The sequence below is a fragment of the Aegilops tauschii genome, chromosome 2 (genome assembly GCF_002575655.3).
Source record: "Aegilops tauschii subsp. strangulata cultivar AL8/78 chromosome 2, Aet v6.0, whole genome shotgun sequence".
Taxonomy (NCBI): domain Eukaryota; kingdom Viridiplantae; phylum Streptophyta; class Magnoliopsida; order Poales; family Poaceae; genus Aegilops; species Aegilops tauschii.
The window spans coordinates 50,835,536-50,854,758 of NC_053036.3; the positions used below are offsets into that span (position 1 = coordinate 50,835,536).

The following is a 19,223-nucleotide window of genomic DNA, read 5'->3' on the forward strand; positions in this document are numbered from 1 at the left end:
CGTTGCCATGTCTTGGAGTAGTGCTGAGTGCGAGGTATCCATGTGCGCCCAAAGTTCTGCTTCTCAAGTAAGTAAGAATCTAACCGGTCATGCAAAAGGGGTTAGAGCAACTCCAACGCAGCGGCCCAAATCGTCCGCCTGCGTCTGTTTGGATCGGTGCAGACAAAAGTGGAGGCACAATGCCGATCCAAACGTGGAGGCACTAGGAGTACAGGCAGCCGCTGCCTTACCCCGACGTGACGCTTCCGCACCGCTGGCACCTCGATCCGCAACTGATCCCGGTGCCGGCGGTTCCGCGGACACATCGGGCGCACGACGAGGAGGTGCGCAGGCGCCGAGTGCAGCTCACGCTGGCGCAGCGGCGGATGCCCGAGTACGCCGCAGACTCTCCCAACAGGGAGGCCTGGTTTGCCCTCGAGCACGAGGAGCAATGGCGGCTCGGCGTCCACATCAACCACGACCTGCCGCCGCCGCCCCCGCGGGTAGAGCTGGAGGAAGAGGAGACGGAGGCAGAGTATCAAGCCGCCCTCGAGGAGGCACGGCAGCACACGCTGGAGGCGAGCCGGCTCGAGGAGGACGCCCATTGGGATGGGCTGGAGCAAGCCCTTGCTCTGTCCGCGGCGGGGGACTCCGTCCAGGCGCCCCTGTTCGTGCCGCCACCGCCCCTGCCGCCGCCCCTCGTCGAGCCCAAGCCCGAGCCAGAGCGCGAGCCAACTCCCACGCGCAAACGGTCACCGTCGTCCCCCACTTGGCCGGAGGAGTCCTATTCGTGGACCGGCGAGTACCGCGAGTGGGTGAGCGCACCTCCCTGCCACTACGCTGCCACGCCGGAAGAAGAGGCGGCCCACCTTGAGCGCTGGAAGGCGCACTGGCTCGCCGAGGAGGGGCCCGACGGCGAGCGGCAGATGCAACATGAGCAGATGCTGCGTCGTGACGAGGAGGCTCTGCAGCTAGAGGAGGAGGAGGAAGAGCGCGCCCGCCTCGCCGCTATGCCGCCGCCGCCACAGACGCCGGAGGAGGTTGACCTGGCGGCCTATCAGGCCGTGTTCGGTTCGGCTGGGCCTCCCCCGTCTTCATTGACCTCACTGGCGGCGAGGACGAGGACGACAAGGGCAAGGCGGACTACTAGTGCAGCGTGTGGCCGACTTATTAGTTTTTTTCTTAATTTTCTAGTTGTTTAAGTGGACTTTGGCCGACGTTTGACCGGCCTTTTATGTATAATTATGTTTATTTAGTCAGCTTCGGTCATGTCCGCATAAAATGGGTCGGCCTCCCGTTGGGCGCACTTGCCGACCCGAATTAAAGCCCCGACACGCACGTCCGCCTGGCCGACCCAAACGGACGAAAAGCGGACAAAGCGTGCGTCCATTTGGGTTGGCGCGTTGGAGATGCTCTTAGTCAGAGAGTAATAATGCACTGTTGTTTGTGCTGATTGAGTAGTGGTAAGGCCAACTCCACCGCGCGACCCCATCTTGTCCGGGTGCGTCCGTTTGGGGTAAAACGGACGAATAGCGCGGCCCAACGCGCGGCCTCAAACGGACAAATGTCCGGATTCCGTCCATTTTCGACCCATCCCCGGCCCAAATTTGCGCTCGGTTTGGGGTGAAACGGACGCGCGCGGACGGCCTGGACGCACGCCCTTGTCCCCCCCTGGCCCGCCTGTCGGGGACACTAGTAGTCCCTGTTGGGGAACGTAGCAGAAATTCAAAATTTTCTACGCATCACCAAGATCAATCTATGGAGTAATCTAGCAACGAGGGGAAGAGGAGTGCATCTACATACCCTTGTAGATCGCGAGCGGAAGCGTTCAAGAGAACGGGGTTGATGGAGTCGTACTCGTCGTGATCCAAATCACCGATGATCCTAGCGCCGAACGGACGGCACCTCCGCGTTCAACACACGTACGGAGCAGCGACGTCTCCTCCTTCTTGATCCAGCAAGGGGGGAGGAGAGGTTGATGGAGATCCAGCAGCACGACGGCATGGTGGTGGAAGTAGCGGGATCCCGGCAGGGCTTCACCAAGCGCAAGCGGGGAGGAAGAGGTGTCACGGGAGGGAGAGGGAGGCGCCAGGGCTTATGTATTGCTTCCCTCCCTTCCCCCCACTATATATAGGGCCAAGGGAGGGGGGGCGCAGCCTTGGCCCTTCCTCCAAGGAAGGGTGCGGCCAGGGAGGAGTTCTTCCCCCCCAAGGCACCTCGGAGGTGCCTTCCCCCTTTAGGACTCTCCCGTTTCCTTATCTCTTGGCGCATGGGCCTCTTTGGGCTGGTGCCCTTGGCCCATATAGGCCAAGGCGCACCCCCTACAGCCCATGTGCCCCCCCGGGGCTGGTGGACCCCCTTGGTGGACCCCCGGACCCCTTTCGGCACTCCCGGTACAATACCGATAAAGTGCGAAACTATTCCGGTGACCAAAATAAGACTTCCCATATATAAATCTTTACCTCCGGACCATTCCGGAACTCCTCGTGACGTCCGGGATCTCATCCGGGACTCCGAACAACTTTCGGGTTACCGCATACTAATATCTCTATAACCCTAGCGTCACCGAACCTTAAGTGTGTAGACCCTACAAGTTCGGGAACCATGCAGACATGACCGAGACGTTCTCCGGCCAATAACCAACAGCGGGATCTGGATAGCCATGTTGGCTCCCACATGTTCCACGATGATCTCATCGGATGAACCACGATGTCGAGGATTCAATCAATCCCGTATACAATTCCCTTTGTCTATCGATATGTTACTTGCCCGAGAATCGATCGTCGGTATCCCTATACCTTGTTCAATCTCGTTACCGGCAAGTCTCTTTACTCGTTCCGTAACTCACATCATCCCGTTGATCAACTCCTTGGTCACACTGTGCACATTATGATGATGTCCTACCGAGTGGGCCCAGAGATACCTCTCCGTTTACACGGAGTGACAAATCCCAGTCTCGATTCGTGCCAACCCAACAGACACTTTCGGAGATACCTGTAGTGCACCTTTATAGCTACCCAGTTACGTTGTGACGTTTGGTACACCCAAAGCATTCCTACGGTATCCGGGAGTTGCACAATCTCATGGTCTAAGGAAATGATACTTGGCATTAGAAAAGCTCTTAGCAAACGAACTACACGATCTTGTGCTAGGCTTAGGATTGGGTCTTGTCCATCACATCATTCTCCTAATGATGTGATCCCGTTATCAACGACATCCAATGTCCATGGTCAGGAAACCGTAACCATCTATTGATCAACGAGCTAGTCTCCTAGAGGCTTACTAGGGACATGGTGTTGTCTATGTATCCACACATGCATCTGAGTTTCCTATCAATACAATTCTAGCATGAATAATAAACGATTATCATGAACAAGGAAATATAATAATAACCTATTTATTATTGCCTCTAGGGCATATTTCCAACAGTCTCCCACTTGCACTAGAGTCAAAAATCTAGTTCACATCACCATGTGATTAACACTGACAGGTCACATCACCATGTGACCAACATCTAAAGAGTTTACTAGAGTCAACAATCTAGTTCACATCACTATGTGATTAACACTCAATGAGTTCTGGTTTGATCATGTTATGCTTATGAGAGAGGTTATTAGTCAACGGGTCTGAACCTTTCAGATTCGTGTGTGCTTTTACGAATATCTATGTCATCTTGTGGATGCTACCACGTGCTATTTGGAGCCATTTCAAATAATTGCTCTACTATACGAATCCGGTTTACTACTCAGAGTCATCCGGATTAGTGTCAAAGTTCGCATCGACGTAACCCTTTACGACGAACTCCTTTTCACCTCCATAATCGAGAAAATCCTTAGTCCACTGGATACTAAGGATAAGTTCGACCGCTGTCATGTGATCCATTCCCGGATCACTATTGTACTCTTTGACCAACTCATGGCAAGGCACACTTCATGTGCGGTACACAACATAGCATACTGTAGAGCCTACGTCTAAAGCATAGGGGACGACCTTCGTCCTTTCTCTCTCTTCTGCTGTGGTCAGGTCTTGAGTCTTACTCAATACTCACACCTTGTAACACAGCCAAGAACTCCTTCTTTGCTGATCTATTTTGAACTCTTTCAAAATCATGTCAAGGTGTGCGTTCTTTGAAAGTATCATCAGGCGTCTTGATCTATCTCTATAGATCTTGATGCCCAATATGTAAGCAGCTTTATCCAGGTCTTCCTTTGAAAAACTCCTTTCAAACAACCCTTTATGCTTTCCAGAAATTTTACATCATTTCGGATCAACAATATGTCATTCACATATACTTATCAGAAATGTTGTAGCGCTCCCACTCACTTTATTGTAAATACAAGTTTCTAACAAACTTTGTATAAACCCAAAAACTTTGATCACTCCATCAAAGTGTATATTCTGACTCCGAGATGCTTGCTCTAATCCATGGAAGGATCGCTGGAGCTAGCATACCTTTTAGCATCCTTAGGATCGACAAAACCTTTCTGATTGTATCACATACAACCTTTCCTTACGAAAACTGGTAAGGAAACTTGTTTTGACATCCATCTGCCAGGTTTCATAAATGCAGCTAATGCTAACATGATTCCGACGGACTTAAGCATCGCTATGGATGAGAAAATCTCATCGTAGTCAACTCCTTGAACTTGTGGAAATACTCTTTGCCACAAATCGAGCTTCATAGACGGTAACATTACCGTCCACGTCCGTCTTCTTCTTAAAGATATTTATCTCAGATTTCATGGCTTCTAACCATTTGTCGGAATATGGGCCCACCATCGCTTCTCCATAGCTCGTAGGTTCATTGTTGTCTAACAACATGACTTTCAAGAAAGGATCACGCATTACTCTGAAGTAGTACGCATCCTCGTCGTCCTACGAGGTTTGGTAGTGACTTGATCCGAAGTTTCATGATCACTATCATAAGCTTCCACTTCAATTGGTGTAGGTGCCACAGGAACAACTTCCTGTGCCCTGCTACACCCTAGTTGAAGTGACGGTTCAATAACCTTATCAAGTCTCCACCATCCTCCCACTCAATTCTTTCGAGAGAAACTTTTCCTCGAGAAAGGACTTGTTTCTAGAAACAATTACTTTTGCTTCCAGATCTGAAATAGGAGGTATACCCAACTGTTTTTGGGTATTCTATGAAGATTTATTTATCCGCTTTGGGTTCGAGCTTATCAGCCTGAAACTTTTTCACATAAGCATCGCAGCCCCAAACTTTTAAGAAACGACAACTTAGGTTTCTCTAAACGGTGTCGTCTCAACGGAATTGTGTGGTGCCCCTTTTAAAGTGAATGCGGTTGTCTCTAATGCCTAACCCATAAACGATAGTGGTAATTCGATAAGAGACATCATGGTATGCACCATATCCAATAGGGTGCAGCTATGATGTCCGGACACACCATCACACTATGGTGTTCCAGGCGGTATTAATTGTGAAACACTTTCCACAATGTCTTAATTGTGTGCCAAACTCGTAACTCAGATACTCATCTCTATGATCATATCACAGACATTTTATCCTCTTGTCACGACGATCTTCAACTTCACTCTGAAATTACTTGAACCTTTCAATAATTCAGGCTTGTGTTTTATCAAGTAAATACACTCAGCATCTACTCAAATCATCTGTGAAGTAAGAACATAACGATATCCACTGCATGCCTCAGCACTCATTGGACTGCATACATCAAAATGTATTACTTCCAATAAGTTGCTCTCTTGTTCCATCTTACTGAAAACGAGGCCTTTCAGTCATCTTGCCCATGTGGTATGATTTGCATGTCTCAAGTGATTCAAAATTAAGTGAGTCCAAACGATCCATCTACATGGAGTTTCTTCATGCATATATACCAATAGACATGGTTCGCATATCTCAATCTTTTCAAAAACGAGTGAGTCCAAAGACCCATCTACATGGAGCTTCTTCATGCGTTCTATCCCAATATGACTCAAATAGTAGTGCCACAAGTATGTGGTACTATCATTACTATCTTATATATTTTGGCATGAACATGTGTATCAATATGATCGAGATTCATTTTAGGTGCAAGACCATTGAAGGTATTATTCAAATAAACAGAGTAACCATTATTCTCCTTAAATGAATAACCGTATTGCGATAAACATAATCCAATCATGCTCAACGCAAACACCAAATCTCGATGATAGAGGGAGCATGCGATGATTGATCACATCAACCTTGGAAACACTTCCAACACATATCGTCATCTCACCTTTTAGCTAGTCTCCGTTTATTCTGCAGCTTTTATTTCGAGTTACTAACACTTAGCAACCGAACCGGTATCTAATACCCTGGTGCTGCTAGGAGTACTAGTAAAGTACACATTCATATAACGTATATCCAATATACTTCTGTCGACCTTGTCTGCCTTCTCATCTACCAAGTATCTAGGGTAGTACTGCTTCAGTGACCGTTCCCCTCATTACAGAAGCACTTAGTCTCGGGTTTGGGTTCAACTTTGGGATTCTTCACTAGAGCAGCAAATGACTTGCTGTTTCATGAAGTATACCTTTTGCCCTTGCCCTTCTAGAAACTAGTGGTTTTACCAACCATCAACAATTGATGCTCCTTCTTGATTTCTACTCTCGCGGTGTCAAACATCGCGAATAGCTCAAGGATCATCATAACTATCCCTGATATGTTATAGTTCATCACGAAGCTCTACTAGCTTGGTGGCAGTGACTATGGAGAACCATCACTATCTCATCTGGGAGATTAAATCCCACTCGATTCAAGCGATTGTGGTACTTAGACAATCTGAGCACATGCTCAACGATTGAGCTTTTCTCCCTTAGTTTGCAGGCTCAAGAAACTTGGCAGAGGTCTCATACCTCTTGACATGGGCACTTGTCTGAAATTCCAATTTCAGTCTTCGGAACATCTCATATGTTCTGCGACGTTTCAAAAACCGTCTTTGGTGCCACAATTCTAAACCGTAAGCATTACGCACTGAACTATCACGTAGTTATCAAAACGTGTATGTCAGATGTTCCGCAACATCTACAGACGACGCTGAGGTTCAGCACACCGAGCGGTGCATTAAGGACATAAGCCTTCTGTGCAGCAATGAGGACAATCCTCAGTTTACGGACCTAGTCCGCATAATTGCTACTACCAACTTTCAACTAAATTTTCTCTAGGAACATATCTTAAACAGTAGAACTAAAGCGTATGACATAATTTGCAAAGACCTTTTGACTATGTTCATGATAATTGAGTTCATCTGATTAATGAACTCCCACTCAGATAGACATCCCTCTAGTCATCTAAGTGATACATGATCCGAGTGAAACTAGGCCGTGTCCGATCATCACGTGAGACGGACTAGTCATCATCGGTGAACATCTCCTTGTTGATCGTATCTGCTATACGACTCATGTTCGACCTTTCGGTCTCTTGTGTTCCGAGGCCATGTCTGTACATGCTAGGCTCGTCAAGTCAACCTAAGTGTTTCGCATGTGTTCCGAGGCCATGCCTGTACATGCTAGGCTCGTCAACACCCGTTGTATTCGAACGTTAGAATCTATCACACCCGATCATCACGTGGTGCTTCGAAACAACGAACCTTCGCAACGGTGCACAGTTAGGGGGAACACGTCTCTTGAAATTTTTAGTGAGGGATCATCTTACTTACTACCGTCGTTCTAAGCAGATAAGATGCATAACATGATAAACATCACGTGCGATCAAATAGTGACATGATATGGCCAATATCATTTTGCTCCTTTGATCTCCATCTTCGGGGCACCATGATCATCTTTGTCACCGGCATGACACCATGATCCCCATCATCATGATCTCCATCATTGTGTCTTCATGAAGTTGTCACGCCAACGATTACTTCTACTTCTATGGCTAACGCGCTTAGCAATAAAGTAAAGTAATTTACATGCCGTTATTCAATGACACGCAGGTCATACAAAAAATAAAGACAACTCCTATGGCTCCTGCCGGTTGTCATACTCATCGACATGCAAGTCGTGATTCCTATTACAAGAATATGATCAATCTCATAAATCACATATATCATTCATCACATCTTCTGGCCATATCACATCACAAGGCACATGCTGCAAAAACAAGTTAGGCGTCCTCTAATTGTTGTTGCAAGTTTTTACGTGGCTTGTATAGGTTTCTAGCAAGAACGTTTCTTACCTACGTAAGACCACAACGTGATTTGCCAATTTCTATTTACCCTTCATAAGGACCCTTTTCATCGAATCCGTTCCGACTAAAGTGGGAGAGACAGACACCCGCTAGCCACCTTATGCAACTAGTGCATGTCAGTCGGTGGAACCTGTCTCACGTAAGCATACGTGTAAGGTCGGTCCGGGCCGCTTCATCCCACAATGCCGCCGAAACAAGATAAGACTAGTAGCGGCAAGAAGAATTGGCAACATCTACGCCCACAACTACTTTGTGTTCTACTCGTGCATAGAAACTACGCATAGACCTAGCTCATGATGCCACTGTTGGGGAACGTAGCAAAAATTCAAAATTTTCTACGCATCACCAAGATCAATCTATGGAGTAATCTAGCAACGAGGGGAAGGGGAGTGCATCTACATACCCTTGTAGATCGCGAGCGGAAGCGTTCAAGAGAATGGGGTTGATGGAGTCGTACTCGTCGTGATCCAAATCACCGATGATCCTAGCGCCGAACGGACGGCACCTCCGCGTTCAACACACGTATGGAGCAGCGACGTCTCCTCCTTCTTGATCCAGCAAGGGGGGAGGAGAGGTTGATGGATATCCAGCAGCACGACGGCGTGGTGGTGGAAGTAGCGGGATCCCGGCAGGGCTTCACCAAGCGCAAGCGGGGAGGAAGAGGTGTCACGGGAGGGAGAGGGAGGCGCCAGGGCTTGTGTATTGCTGCCCTCCCTTCCCCCCACTATATATAGGGCCAAGGGAGAGGGGGGGCACAGCCTTGGCCCTTCCTCCAAGGAAGGGTGCGGCCAGGGAGGAGTTCTTCCCCCCCAAGGCACCTCGGAGGTGCCTCCCCCCTTTAGGACTCTCCCTTTTCCTTATCTCTTGGTGCATGGGCCTCTTGGGGTTGGTGCCCTTGGCCCATATAGGCCAAGGCGCACTCCCTACAGCCCATGTGGCCCCCCGGGGCTGGTGGACCCCCGGACCCCTTTCGGCACTCCCGGTACAATACCGATAAAGTGCGAAACTTTTCCGGCGACCAAAATAAGACTTCCCATATATAAATCTTTACCTCCGGACCATTCCGGAACTCCTCGTGACGTCCGGGATCTCATCCGGGACTCCGAACAACTTTCGGGTTACCGCATACTAATATCTCTATAACCCTAGCGTCACCGAACCTTAAGTGTGTAGACCCTACGGGTTCGGGAACCATGCAGACATGACCGAGACGTTCTCCGGCCAATAACCAACAGCGGGATCTGGATACCCATGTTGGCTCCCACATGTTCCACGATGATCTCATTGGATGAACCACGATGTCGAGGATTCAATCAATCCCGTATACAATTCCCTTTGTCTATCGATATGTTACTTGCCCGAGATTCGATCGTCGGTATCCCTATACCTTGTTCAATCTCGTTACCGGCAAGTCTCTTTACTCGTTCCGTGACTCACATCATCCCGTGATCAACTCCTTGGTCACACTGTGCACATTATGATGATGTCCTACCGAGTGGGCCCAGAGATACCTCTCCGTTTACACGGAGTGACAAATCCCAGTCTCGATTCGTGCCAACCCAACAGACACTTTCGGAGATACCTGTAGTGCACCTTTATAGCCACCCAGTTACGTTGTGACGTTTGGTACACCCAAAGCATTCCTACGGTATTCGGGAGTTGCACAATCTCTCTAAGGAAATGATACTTGGCATTAGAAAAGCTCTTAGCAAACGAACTACACGATCTTGTGCTAGGCTTAGGATTGGGTCTTGTCCATCACATCATTCTCCTAATGATGTGATCCCGTTATCAACGACATCCAATGTCCATGGTCAGGAAACCGTAACCATCTATTGATCAACGAGCTAGTCTCCTAGAGGCTTACTAGGGACATGGTGTTGTCTATGTATCCACACATGCATCTGAGTTTCCTATCAATACAATTCTAGCATGGATAATAAACGATTATCATGAACAAGGAAATATAATAATAACCTATTTATTATTGCCTCTAGGGCATATTTCCAACAGTCTCCCACTTGCACTAGAGTCAATAATCTAGTTCACATCACCATGTGATTAACACTGACAGGTCACATCTCCATGTGACCAACATCTAAAGAGTTTACTAGAGTCAACAATCTAGTTCACATCACTATGTGATTAACACTCAATGAGTTCTGGTTTGATCATGTTATGCTTGTGAGAGAGGTTATTAGTCAACGGGTCTGAACCTTTCAGATCCGTGTGTGCTTTTACGAATATCTATGTCATCTTGTGGATGCTACCACGTGCTATTTGGAGCCATTTCAAATAATTGCTCTACTATACAAATCCGGTTTACTACTCAGAGTCATCCGGATTAGTGTCAAAGTTCGCATCGACGTAACCCTTTACGATGAACTCCTTTTCACCTCCATAATCGAGAAAATCCTTAGTCCACTGGATACTAAGGATAAGTTCGACCGCTGTCATGTGATCCATTCCCGGATCACTATTGTACTCTTTGACCAACTCATGGCAAGGCACACTTCATGTGCGGTACACAGCATAGCATACTGTAGAGCCTACGTCTAAAGCATAGGGGACGACCTTCGTCCTTTCTCTCTCTTCTGCTGTGGTCAGGTCTTGAGTCTTACTCAATACTCACACCTTGTAACACAGCCAAGAACTCCTTCTTTGCTGATCTATTTTGAACTCTTTCAAAATCATGTCAAGGTGTGCGTTCTTTGAAAGTATCATCAGGCGTCTTGATCTATCTCTATAGATCTTGATGCCCAATATGTAAGCAGCTTTATCCAGGTCTTCCTTTGAAAAACTCCTTTCAAACAACCCTTTATGCTTTCCAGAAATTTTACATCATTTCGGATCAACAATATGTCATTCACATATACTTATCAGAAATGTTGTAGCGCTCCCACTCACTTTATTGTAAATACAAGTTTCTAACAAACTTTGTATAAACCCAAAAACTTTGATCACTCTATTAAAGTGTATATTCTGACTCCGAGATGCTTGCTCTAATCCATGGAAGGATCGCTGGAGCTAGCATACCTTTTAGCATCCTTAGGATCGACAAAACCTTTCTGATTGTATCACATACAACCTTTCCTTACGAAAACTGGTAAGGAAACTTGTTTTGACATCCATCTGCCAGGTTTCATAAATGCAGCTAATGCTAACATGATTCCGACGGACTTAAGCATCGCTACGGATGAGAAAATCTCATCGTAGTCAACTCCTTGAACTTGTGGAAATACTCTTTGCCACAAGTCGAGCTTCATAGACGGTAACATTACCGTCCACGTCCGTCTTCTTCTTAAAGATATTTATCTCGGATTTCATGGCTTCTAACCATTTGTCGGAATATGGGCCCACCATCGCTTCTCCATAGCTCGTAGGTTCATTGTTGTCTAACAACATGACTTTCAAGAAAGGATCACGCATTACTCTGAAGTAGTACGCATCCTCGTCGTCCTACGAGGTTTGGTAGTGACTTGATCCGAAGTTTCATGATCACTATCATAAGCTTCCACTTCAATTGGTGTAGGTGCCACAGGAACAACTTCCTGTGCCCTGCTACACCCTAGTTGAAGTGACGGTTCAATAACCTTATCAAGTCTCCACCATCCTCCCACTCAATTCTTTCGAGAGAAACTTTTCCTCGAGAAAGGACTTGTTTCTAGAAACAATTACTTTTGCTTCCAGATCTGAAATAGGAGGTATACCCAACTGTTTTTGGGTATTCTATGAAGATTTATTTATCCGCTTTGGGTTCGAGCTTATCAGCCTGAAACTTTTTCACATAAGCATCGCAGCCCCAAACTTTTAAGAAACGACAACTTAGGTTTCTCTAAACGGTGTCGTCTCAACGGAATTGTGTGGTGCCCCTTTTAAAGTGAATGTGGTTGTCTCTAATGCCTAACCCATAAACGATAGTGGTAATTCGATAAGAGACATCATGGTATGCACCATATCCAATAGGGTGCAGCTATGATGTCCGGACACACCATCACACTATGGTGTTCCAGGCGGTATTAATTGTGAAACACTTTCCACAATGTCTTAATTGTGTGCCAAACTCGTAACTCAGATACTCATCTCTATGATCATATCACAGACATTTTATCCTCTTGTCACGACGATCTTCAACTTCACTCTGAAATTACTTGAACCTTTCAATAATTTAGGCTTGTGTTTTATCAAGTAAATACACTCAGCATCTACTCAAATCATCTGTGAAGTAAGAACATAACGATATCCACTGCATGCCTCAGCACTCATTGGACTGCATACATCAAAATGTATTACTTCCAATAAGTTGCTCTCTTGTTCCATCTTACTGAAAACGAGGCCTTTCAGTCATCTTGCCCATGTGGTATGATTTGCATGTCTCAAGTGATTCAAAATCAAGTGAGTCCAAACGATCCATCTACATGGAGTTTCTTCATGCATATATACCAATAGACATGGTTCGCATGTCTCAATCTTTTCAAAAACGAGTGAGTCCAAAGACCCATCTACATGGAGCTTCTTCATGCGTTCTATCCCAATATGACTCAAATAGTAGTGCCACAAGTATGTGGTACTATCATTACTATCTTATATCTTTTGGCATGAACATGTGTATCACTACGATCGAGATTCATTTTAGGTGCAAGACCATTGAAGGTATTATTCAAATAAACAGAGTAACCATTATTCTCCTTAAATGAATAACCGTATTGCGATAAACATAATCCAATCATGCTCAACGCAAACACCAAATCTCGATGATAGAGGGAGCATGCGATGATTGATCACATCAACCTTGGAAACACTTCCAACACATATCGTCATCTCACCTTTTAGCTAGTCTCCGTTTATTCCGCAGCTTTTATTTCGAGTTACTAACACTTAGCAACCGAACCGGTATCTAATACCCTGGTGCTGCTAGGAGTACTAGTAAAGTACACATTCATATAACGTATATCCAATATACTTCTGTCGACCTTGTCTGCCTTCTCATCTACCAAGTATCTAGGGTAGTACTGCTTAAGTGACCTCATTACAGAAGCACTTAGTCTCGGGTTTGGGTTCAACTTTGGGATTCTTCACTAGAGCAGCAAATGACTTGCTGTTTCATGAAGTATCCCTTTTTCCCTTGCCCTTCTAGAAACTAGTGGTTTTACCAACCATCAACAATTGATGATCCTTCTTGATTTCTACTCTCGCGGTGTCAAACATCGCGAATAGCTCAAGGATCATCATAACAATCCCTGATATGTTATAGTTCATCACGAAGCTCTACTAGCTTGGTGGCAGTGACTATGGAGAACCATCACTATCTCATCTGGGAGATTAAATCCCACTCGATTCAAGCGATTGTGGTACTTAGACAATCTGAGCACATGCTCAACGATTGAGCTTTTCTCCCTTAGTTTGCAGGCTTAAGAAACTTGTCAGAGGTCTCATACCTCTTGACATGGGCACTAGTCTGAAATCCCAATTTCAGTCTTCGGAACATCTCATATGTTCTGCGACGTTTCAAAAACCGTCTTTGGTGCCACAATTCTAAACCGTTAGCATTACGCACTGAACTGTCACGTAGTTATCAAAACGTGTATGTCAGATATTCCGCAACATCTACAGACGACGCTGAGGTTCAACACACCGAGCGGTGCATTAAGGACATAAGCCTTCTGTGCAGCAATGAGGACAATCCTCAATTTACGGACCTAGTCTGCATAATTGCTACTACCAACTTTCAACTAAATTTTCTCTAGGAACATATCTTAAACAGTAGAACTAAAGCGTATGACATAATTTGCAAAGACCTTTTGACTATGTTCATGATAATTGAGTTCATCTGATTAATGAACTCCCACTCAGATAGACATCCCTCTAGTCATCTAAGTGATACATGATCCGAGTGAAACTAGGCCGTGTCCGATCATCACGTGAGACGGACTAGTCATCATCGGTGAACATCTCCATGTTGATCGTATCTCCTATACGACTCAAGTTCGACCTTTCGGTCTCTTGTGTTCCGAGGCCATGTCTGTACATGCTAGGCTCGTCAAGTCAACCTAAGTGTTTCGCATGTGTTCCGAGGCCATGCCTGTACATGCTAGGCTCGTCAACACCCGTTGTATTCGAACGTTAGAATCTATCACACCCGATCATCACGTGGTGCTTCGAAACAACGAACCTTCGCAACGGTGCACAGTTAGGGGGAACACGTCTCTTGAAATTTTTAGTGAGGGATCATCTTACTTACTACCGTCGTTCTAAGTAGATAAGATGCATAACATGATAAACATCACATGCAATCAAATAGTGACATGATATGGCCAATATCTTTTTGCTCCTTTGATCTCCATCTTCGGGGCACCATGATCATCTTTGTCACCGGCATGACACCATGATCTCCATCATCATGATCTCCATCATTGTGTCTTCATGAAGTTGTCACGCCAACGATTACTTCTACTTCTATGGCTAACGCGCTTAGCAATAAAGTAAAGTAATTTACATGCCGTTATTCAATGACACGCAGGTCATACAAAAAATAAAGACAACTCCTATGGCTCCTGCCGGTTGTCATACTCATCGACATGCAAGTCGTGATTCCTATTACAAGAATATGATCAATCTCATACATCACATATATCATTCATCACATCTTCTGGCCATATCACATCACAAGGCACATGCTGCAAAAACAAGTTAGACGTCCTCTAATTGTTGTTGCAAGTTTTTACGTGGCTTGTATAGGTTTCTAGCAAGAACGTTTCTTACCTACGTAAGACCACAACGTGATTTGCCAATTTCTATTTACCCTTCATAAGGACCCTTTTCATCGAATCCGTTCCGACTAAAGTGGGAGAGACAGACACCCGCTAGCCACCTTATGCAACTAGTGCATGTCAGTCGGTGGAACCTGTCTCACGTAAGCATACGTGTAAGGTCGGTCCGGGCCGCTTCATCCCACAATGCCGCCGAAACAAGATAAGACTAGTAGCGGCAAGAAGAATTGGCAACATCTACGCCCACAACTACTTTGTGTTCTACTCGTGCATAGAAACTACGCATAGACCTAGCTCATGATGCCACTGTTGGGGAACGTAGCAGAAATTCAAAATTTTCTACGCATCACCAAGATCAATCTATGGAGTAATCTAGCAACGAGGGGAAGGGGAGTGCATCTACATACCCTTGTAGATCGCGAGCGGAAGCGTTCAAGAGAACGGGGTTGATGGAGTCGTACTCGTCGTGATCCAAATCACCGATGATCCTAGCGCCGAACGGACGGCACCTTCGCGTTCAACACACGTATGGAGCAGCGACGTCTCCTCCTTCTTGATCCAGCAAGGGGGGAGGAGAGGTTGATGGAGATCCAGCAGCACGACGTCGTGGTGGTGGAAGTAGCGGGATCCCGGCAAGGCTTCACCAAGCGCAAGCGGGGAGGAAGAGGTGCCACGGGAGGGAGAGGGAGGCGCCAGGGCTTGTGTATTGCTGCCCTCCCTTCCCCCCACTATATATAGGGCCAAGGGAGAGGGGGGGCGCAGCCTTGGCCCTTCCTCCAAGGAAGGGTGCAGCCAGGGAGGAGTTCTTCCCCCCCCAAGGCACCTCGGAGGTGCCTTCCCGCTTTAGGACTCTCCCTTTTCCTTATCTCTTGGCGCATGGGCCTCTTGGGGCCGGTGCCCTTGGCCCATATAGGCCAAGGCGCACCCCCTACAGCCCATGTGGCCCCCCGGGGCTGGTGGACCCCCTTGGTGGACCCCCGGACCCCTTTCGGCACTCCTGGTACAATACCGATAAAGTGCGAAACTTTTCCGGCGACCAAAATAAGACTTCCCATATATAAATCTTTACCTCCGGACAATTCCGGAACTCCTCGTGACGTCCGGGATCTCATTCGGGACTCCGAACAACTTTCAGGTTACCGCATACTAATATCTCTATAACCCTAGCGTCACCGAACCTTAAGTGTGTAGACCCTACGGGTTCGGGAACCATGCAGACATGACCGAGACGTTCTCCGGCCAATAACCAACAGCGGGATCTGGATACCCATGTTGGCTCCCACATGTTCCACGATGATCTCATCGGATGAACCACGATGTCGAGGATTCAATCAATCCCGTATACAATTCCCTTTGTCTATCGATATGTTACTTGCCCGAGATTCGATCGTCGGTATCCCTATACCTTGTTCAATCTCGTTACCGGCAAGTCTCTTTACTCGTTCCGTAACTCACATCATCCCGTGATCAACTCCTTGGTCACACTGTGCACATTATGATGATGTCCTACCGAGTGGGCCCAGAGATACCTCTCCGTTTACACGGAGTGACAAATCCCAGTCTCGATTCGTACCAACCCAACAGACACTTTCGGAGATACCTGTAGTGCACCTTTATAGCCACCCAGTTACGTTGTGACGTGTGGTACACCCAAAGCATTCCTACGGTATCCGGGAGTTGCACAATCTCATGGTCTAAGGAAATGATACTTGACATTAGAAAAGCTCTTAGCAAACGAACTACACGATCTTGTGCTAGGCTTAGGATTGGGTCTTGTCCATCACATCATTCTCCTAATGATGTGATCCCGTTATCAACGACATCCAATGTCCATGGTCAGGAAACCGTAACCATCTATTGATCAACGAGCTAGTCTCCTAGAGGCTTACTAGGGACATGGTGTTGTCTATGTATCCACACATGCATCTGAGTTTCCTATCAATACAATTCTAGCATGGATAATAAACGATTATCATGAACAAGGAAATATAATAATAACCTATTTATTATTGCCTCTAGGGCATATTTCCAACAGTCCCTCCGCTCCCAACGCTTCCACCCTCTCTCCCCTTCCCACCCCGCCGCCGGCGCCGCTGCTATTCTCTGGCTGCCTCCTCACCGCGCAGCCCCCGCCCGTCCATACCAAACCACGTCTCGACATGGCCGCCACCACGTCCGCGCTTTCGCCATAGTTTTGGCCGTCGATCGGAGGAGGTTTGGCCGTCGCCGTGTTTGCCGGTGGCAGAGGGGACACGACCGCCGGCGACGTACCACGGCGGCCGCGGAAGCTTCCGACGTGAGCACCAGAGTGGCCAGTAGCCGGCCGACAACCACCCCTGCTGCATCGAGGTGATCATCGCGGCCTCTTCGCCACCACGACCGCAAAGTGTTCGACCTTTTGTCCACAAAGGTATGGATAGTGGAGATGAGTTTTTCTTCCATCACTTCCTTTGTTCATCGGATGATTCGTCGTCGGATGATGAAGATCTTGTGGTGGCTGCACTGATCGTTCACGACCACATTCAACGCTAGCTTCCTCGGTACAGGGGGTCAGTCCCTGGCCGTGCTCCCAACCTGAACCGCAACAGGGAGAGAGCCCACGCCCTGCTCTATGCCGATTACTTTGCGAACACCCCGCTTTTTAAGCCGGATAAATTTCGTCGCCGTTTTCGTATGTGAAGGCATTTGTTCAATCGTATCCGAGAGGGAGTGGTTGCTCATGACCCATACTTCGAGTGCAAGTTGGATGCCCTTGGCAAGCTTGGATTCTCCTCTTACCAGAAATGCACCGCGGCCATCCGCATGCTTGCATATGGAATTCCAGGCGATCTGGTGGATGAGTATGTGCGTATGAGTGAGACAACATGTCTGATGTCAATGTACAAGTTCTGCCAGGCTGTGATCGAGGTGTTTGGCCCAGAGTACTTGAGGCAGCCAACTGCCGCTGATACAGAGAGATTGTTGGCGACCAACGCAGCTAGAGGCTTTCCAGGCATGCTTGGCAGCATAGATTGTATGCACTGGGAGTGGAAGAACTGTCCATTTGCTTGGCAGGGCCAGTACAAGGGGCATGTCAAGGCGTGCACTGTCATATTAGAAGCGGTGGCTTCGCAGGATCTTTGGATATGGCATTCTTTCTTCGGCATGGCAGGTTCTCACAATGATATCAACGTGCTGCAGCGTTCTCCAGTCTTCGCAAGGCTTGCAGAAGGCCACTCCCCACCTGTCAACTTTCAGATCAACGGCCACCAGTACAACAAGGGATACTATCTAGCTGATGGTATATATCCTCAGTGGTCAAATTTTGTGAAGACAATCTCGAAACCCCAAAGTGAGAAGAGAAAGAGATTTGCCCAAATACAAGAGAGTGCTAGAAAGGATGTGGAACGTGCTTTTGGTGTGCTTCAATCCCGGTGGGGTATCGTTCGAAACCCTGCACTGTCATGGGATGAAAGGAAGCTTTGGGAGGTGATGACTGCTTGTGTGATCATGCACAACATGATCGTCGAGGACGAGCATGATGAGAGTATCTTCGACCAAGGATTTGATTATCAAGGTGAAAATATTGAGCCCCTGCACCAAGACCCGGCCACATTTGAACAGTTTGTCCAATTCCACCGTGAGCTGCGTGATTGGCATACTCATTTGAATCTTCAAAATGACTTGGTTGAGTATGTGTGGGATCACATTGGCAACCAATAGATATATTGGTTCATTTTATATTCAGTCAAGACAATTTCGATTTGGTTGTAAAACTATTTTATTAGAGACAATTTCAATTGGGTTGTAAAACTATTTTAATTTTCAGACAAATATTTGAACGTGCAAACTAGTTTTTATGAAAATATGGGCATTTTTGGCCATGACAGACAGGATGGGGCAAACGGATGCGGCCGCGCGCTGGGTGCACGGCCACCGTATCCCAGGACACGTCCGGACACGACCTTATTGCCCTACCCAAACGGACAGAATCCGAACAAAACGGACGTCCGTTTGGGGTCGTGCCGTGGAGTTGGCCTAATCTACTCCAACAGAGGTTGATTGAAGATGAAACCAAAGGAGGGGAGGCGGCATGATGACGGCGTGCCGCGGTGGCGCAGAGTTGTGATGATGATCGAGTTTTACCAGCATGGCATGGGGATCTGGGGGCGGGTGGGGTCGGGTGAGGTCAGGTCAGGGGAGGCGCGCGTCAGGCACGTGAGGCTGAGAGTCGGGAGACGGCGGATCCTCCAAAGCCGTCGGAGCAGTCATCTATCCATCCATCCGCCTGCGCTCCG

At 47.3% G+C, this 19,223-nt stretch overlaps 1 pseudogene; it reads left to right on the forward strand.

The window, feature by feature from the left end:
- The first annotated feature begins 365 nt into the window (after positions 1-365).
- LOC141040723 (uncharacterized) lies at positions 366-18,648 on the forward strand (annotated as a pseudogene).
- Positions 18,649-19,223: the final 575 nt, after the last annotated feature.